Below are 6,131 nucleotides of genomic sequence, written 5' to 3'. Positions count from 1 at the left end.
GCAGAGGCAGTCATTCTAGGCCTCCATTTTCCTTGGCTTTGAGGTATGATGTAGTCAGACTCCTTTAGGAGGATCACCAGATGACTGATTAGAATCTGTGGTTCTAAAACTGTGAGCAATTCGCTTATGGTACTCTAAGTATCGCTTTGAACTTTCAGTGAGTGTGTACGTGGTAGGGATGGAGTGGAGAGGGAAGCTTTGAGACATATTTGGTGGCAACTGAAAATTTGGAGTATTTTTTTCCAGGGCACTTGGGAATTTACTTACTTGCTGGGACCTCCTTACTGTACAGAAGAGCTGTTTCTCATCTGACCAGAGGAGGAGGAGCAGTTCTCACAAGCTGCTCAGACCATGGCCTGGCCCCTTCCCTTCTGGGTGCAGACTATTCCTGGTTATGTGAGATTGTGGAGCATGCCTTCAGACCAGGATCCTCACTTTCTTATCCTTCTGGGTTAGGGATAGGTGGCAGGTAATAATAAGTAAGTTTGTATGTTTAACCTGAAAGTGTCACTTGTTGTTCTATGATATCAAAAGGTAAAGAACCTAAGACAGAAGTATTACTGGGTTTGTGCCCTCGTGATGACCCTGAGCCATCTTTTAAGACACTGCCTGTAAATTGATGATTCTCAAATGTGTGTCTCCAGTTCTAACCTTTCCCCTGAACTCCAGGAAACAGTAAAACTATCTTGTAGTGCAATGAAATCCCAGAATAACTGCTGGCAACATGCCTACACTTTAGTTGTTTCAAACGAAAAGATAAGGCCTTTAGTTTCCTAATCTACGCAATGGATTGAATGAATAAAAAGCCCACAAAAAACATAAGGGAAAACAAATTCCAAAAGAATTTAATACAAAAAATTGTGATCTAAAGAGAAATCAAGCTAAAAATATGGTGTGCTTTGGAACAATTGGTGGTGAGGCAGAAAAGAGATTGCATTTAATTGTGGCACTAGGAACATTCTTTTTTGAGTAGCAAGAGTCATGCATTACAACTATAAAGAATGAAATGTAATCTTAATGTACTATTTGGTCTTCTAGTGAGCAATGTTCTTTATTGGTTTTCACCTTCAGAATCATCCTTTAGACAAGTGCTTCTCAAAGTTTGTTCTCTGGACCAGCAGCATCAGCATCACCTGGGAACTTGTTAGAAATGCATAGCCTCTGGCCACAACCCAGACCTGTGAATCAGACACTCGGTGGCGGTGGCGGGGTGGGGTGGGGTGGGTTCCCTCAATCTGTTTTCTGATAAGTTCTCCAGATGATTCTGATGCTCATTATGGTTTAAGAGCCACTGCTATGGACAATGCATGGAAGACTTATTAAATTATGGTTACATCAAGGAATGTGAATTATAAACCTTAACAAAGTAAAAATAAAGTACAACTGATGGGTTGGGAGCAAATGTAGAAGAATGAGTACAGGTCTGATAACCTTATTTTGTGAAGGGGGAATAAAAATATTTTGTAGTTGGTAGAAAAAATAAAATTGGAAGTTTATCTTGAATGTAACCAACAGAAGAACTCAAATCGGTGAGATACATTAAGAGAGAGAGAGGGGCAGCAGCATCTTGGGCAGCCATGGCCAGGACTAAGGCTCGGAGCCTTTGCAGCAAGGAGGAACTGCTGAAACAGCTGGATGACCTGAAGGTGGAGCTGTCCCAGCTTCGTGTTGTTGAAGTGACAGGTGATGCGGCGTCCACCCATTGCCCATGTTCTTACCATTGTTAACCAGACTTGGAAAGAAAACCTCAGGAAATTCTACAAGGGCAGGAAGTACAAGCCCCTGGATCTGAGGCCCAAGAAAACACATGCCATGCACTGCTGGCTCAACAAGTGTGAGGAGAAGCTGAAGACCAAGAAGCAGCGGCGGAAGAAGTGACTCCAGAAGGACGTGGTCAAGGCCTGAGCATCACTGGGTCAATAAAACACAAAACTGGCAAAAAGAAATAAATAAATAAAAGAGTTAGGGGGAGGAGTATTCATGAGAAGTATAAGTTGGCTAAAGCATCATGTCCTAATGTTTAATACCTCATAGATATCTAAAGGATATAAATGGAGAAATAGTGGTAAATGCATATTATGGAGAAATTTGTGAGAAACTGCCAGAGACCCCCAAAATGAAATGGTTAAATATGATTGCCTTTGGAGAGCAGGACAAGGAAGCCCTTTCATACTGTTTGACTTTTTAACCATATGGTGTATATTTCTTTGATTAAAAATTTAAAAAACAAAATGAAATATACTTCCAGCTATTGTGGATGCATATCCACTCATTACATTGCATAAAGGGCTGTCTGTCACTTTTCTGGGTTCTTTTTCACAAGGTCAAAGCCTCCGATTATTATCATTACATATGGCATTGTCTGTATGTGTTTGTAGGAATGTGGTATGTGTGTTTTTCCGAAGCCCTTTGTGGCTTGTGTTGGTTTGTATTCGTCCCATCTTTTTTAATGACTTAAATAACATGAGGAATACTTGGAAAGCTATGATCATGTGTTTTGACTGACTGCTTACCTGCTGTTTATAGGATTATTGAGGGCATAATACATCACAAGTGACACCTTCTTTAGGTTTTTATTCCCCAAGATTGGGCTGAATATTTTCCACTTTCTATATTTGAGTTGTGCTTCCTGCTAATTAGCTTTTAAAGGCTAATGAGATTAGTAGCCAAATTTGGAATCTGTGCAATTCTTAACCTAGTTGACTTAAGGAATGGTCTTCCTACATTTTTATAGAACTTTCTGTCAAATTTAAAGATCTATTTATAGATAAGAGATAAAGTGTTTTAATCTTAATCAAGGCATCCCTGATGAGCCCAAAATGAAATCCAAGTGGAACAATGAGCAAAGCACCAGTGCATAATTGCTAGCTGAAGCTTTAATCCTCTCTTGAAATATTTATCTATGCTTTATGTCACATTAATTTTTATATCTTTTTCATTGGAAAGTATATTTTGTTAGCTTGTTTATTATGGTTAAAGACGAAGGGTAAATGCATTTTTATTTTATTTATTTATTTTTTTGTCCTTTTTGAGACTGGCCGCACCGCGCTCAGCCAGTGAGTGCTGTGAGCACACAGGTCATCCCTATATAGGATCCGAACCCGCGGCGGGAGCACTGCTGCGCCCCCAACGCCGCACTCTCCCGAGTGCGCCACAGGCTCGGCCCAATGCATTTTTATTTTTAAATAATGTTTTAAAATTGGTCAACCACTTAAAAAAATAATTTTATCTAGGAATAATTTAAAAATTACAGAAAAGTTGGAACTCTGCAGAGAACTGTCATATGCCCTTTGTCCAAATTTAGCAAATTTTAATGTTTGCTGCATTGGCTTTATCATATTTATTTTCCTCTATGTACACACACACACACACACACACACACACACAAATTGTTTATTTTTTTGAACCATTTGAAAGTAGGCTGCATGTATAATAACCTAATACTTTAATGTATGTTTTCTAAGGACAAGGATATTCTATTCTCTTCTATATCTACTGAACACTTAATCAAATCCAGAAAATTTAACATTCTCAAAATACTTTTTATCTACAGTCCATATTTCCAGTTTCGCCAATTGTTCCAATAATGTCCTTTGCTGCATTTTTTTTCTTCCAGTCCAAGATCCAGTCTAGGATTACGTATTATATGTAGTTGTCAGATCTTTTTAGTCTCCATTAATTTGGAATAGTTCCTCAGCCTTTCTTAGTGTTTTATGACATCAGTATTTTTATGATGTTAATATTTTTGCAGAATGCAAGCCTGTTGTTTTATAGAATGTTTCTAAATTAGGGTTTGTCTGATGTTTTCTCATGATTAGACTTGGATTTTTCATCCCCAGCCAGAGTACTACATGAATGATCTTGTGTTTCTCTCAGAGCATCACATCAGTAGGCACATGGTGTCTGTCTGCTCCTTACTGGTGAAGTTTTAACCACCTGGTCAAGTACTTCCTGGGCTGGTTTGTTACTGTTTTTCCCCTTGCAACTAATAAGCCAATCCGTGGGGAGACACTTTGAGACCATATGTATTCCTCATCATTTTTTTTTTCCTTCATAGAGTTAGTATCTATTTTTGATAGGTTCTTGCCTGAACCAATAGTTATTGTGTTGGTTGCCAAATATGATTTTCCAACTCCTCCACTCTGTCTACGTTTATTTCTTTATTCTCTTGTAAAGAAGAGCCCCACCTTCTCCCCTGTTTATTTATGTATCTATTATCAGTTTGGACTCATGGATTCCTATTTTATTCAGTGGGTTATGATCCATTATTGTTCTTATTAATTTTGATGCTAAAGTTGTCACAGATTTCACTCATGGGAGCCGCTTCCAGCTGGCTCCTGTATCTGTCGATCTGCCTCCATAATTTTTCGGAACACTTTCTTACTCTCTGACATGATAAATGTTCCAGGTTTATGTTGTACTTTCCCTTCTTAGCCTGGAATCACCTGTTTGAAAAATCCCTTTAGCTTCTATTGATATGTTAACACCCAACCCTGGACTACTACATAATGAGATTTACAATAATTGTAAGGCTTTTTCTGACCAAGGGTAAACTTGGGAAGAGGAAGACAGCCCATAATGAAGAAGCAGTTGGTGAGATCTTCCCTGTTTGGCAGGTGTGTTAGGTGACAGTGGTGATGGTGGAAAGCAGGTGGCCAACAGCAGAGAGGCCACTGCAGTGAGTGGGCAAGGAAAGTGGCTTAATATGGCAATACTTCTTGTTCTTTGTGGCATGTGCTTGTAACGCTGGGGGATCCAGAATTTTCCTTTGGCTCTTGATGGAATGTAGCAGTGCTGAATGGGTCAGTAGGTAGGCAGTGGCCTGGGTTTAGCATGAAAAGGCTACTGTGTGTAAAGACTTAATGAGTGAAGGTAAAATGACTATGGGCCCCAGTGGTATGTGCTAGCACAGTGTCTCAAAGGGCTGTTTGGCAGGGGTATAAGGAGTAGAGAGAGGGACTGACTACAAAGGGGTGGCACAGGGCATTTGGGGGTTCATGGAACTGTTCTGTATCTGTGCATTTGCAAAAGATCATAAAATTGTATATCCAAAAGTGAATTTAATTGTAATTTTTAAAAAAGGCATATTTGGTTCTTTTAGTCAAGCTAAACAAGAGCCATCTTGAGGTATATGAGCCCAGTTCTGTCAACTGATCTTGTCTCTCTTGTCCTGAATAATAGAATGATATAACTTCCCATTTTTTTATTGATAGATTTTTTTTTTCAGTACTTCTTTCAAACTTTTGAACTTCCTTCATTAATTTATGTTTTATTATCAGCATTGATTCCCTCTGCCGTAGCAGGAGTTGTTAGCAGTGTATTTGGCACAGTTCTAAAAGTAGATGTTACGTTTTGGTCATCTACTGACGGCAGTTCATAGTTACTCCTACAAGTGCCTTACTACCAGCTTTATGAATTAGTCTATTTTTCCTGAAACAATTCAAGTTGCTAGATATAGAATCAACATTATTTGGTAGAATAGCATCTCCTTCCGTATCTAGTGCGTCTGATGAAATAGCTTTTGATAAGAAACCATCAGCTAGTGTTTAGGCATCTTTCTATCTTTTCCACGTTACCATCTTGAAGTATAGCAGCATCTAGAAAACAAATTAAGAGGTTTAACTGAGATACTTTTATTTTATTTGTGTTTTATTCCTGCAACTTATGCTCCTCAATTTCAAGGAGTTTATTTCTTAAAGCCAGAAGATATATACTAAATGACAATCTCAAGTCCCTCAAATCAAGCTAAAAAAAGATTAAATAACAGAACTATCTTTTTTCTTTGCTTTAACATACAGAACCAAGGAAGACATTACTAATAATAAACATTCACCGATCCCTAGAGGAAAAACGGCTATACAGGACCAGTTGTACCTAGTGACTAACAATTTAGTGATATGTCCAATCTAATTTTCACTCAATGAGCTGGAAAAATAGAGTTTAGAGGATAGTTTTTGGCCCCAAGACTGCTTCCTCAGCCACCGTCCTGAAGTCATGCAAACTGTTGTTAACCAGACACCATCTTGGAGAGGAGGGGCTGGTCCCTCCATGTGGGTGCTGGATCCAAATATTTTAGACTTCTTGGAAACTTATGCTCTTTTTTTTTTTTTTTCCTTTTTGTCTCTTTTTTT

At 38.6% G+C, this 6,131-nt stretch overlaps 1 pseudogene; it reads left to right on the top strand.

Annotated features, from left to right (window-relative positions):
• Positions 1-1,290: 1,290 nt before the first annotated feature.
• LOC103608203 lies at positions 1,291-1,880 on the top strand (annotated as a pseudogene).
• Positions 1,881-6,131: the final 4,251 nt, after the last annotated feature.

The sequence above is a fragment of the Galeopterus variegatus genome, unplaced genomic scaffold, assembly GCF_000696425.1.
Source record: "Galeopterus variegatus unplaced genomic scaffold, G_variegatus-3.0.2 Scaffold8144, whole genome shotgun sequence".
NCBI classification, from domain to species: Eukaryota; Metazoa; Chordata; class Mammalia; order Dermoptera; family Cynocephalidae; genus Galeopterus; species Galeopterus variegatus.
The sequence above is the reverse complement of the archived record's forward strand: the minus strand, read 5'-3'. Positions and strand labels throughout refer to the sequence as shown.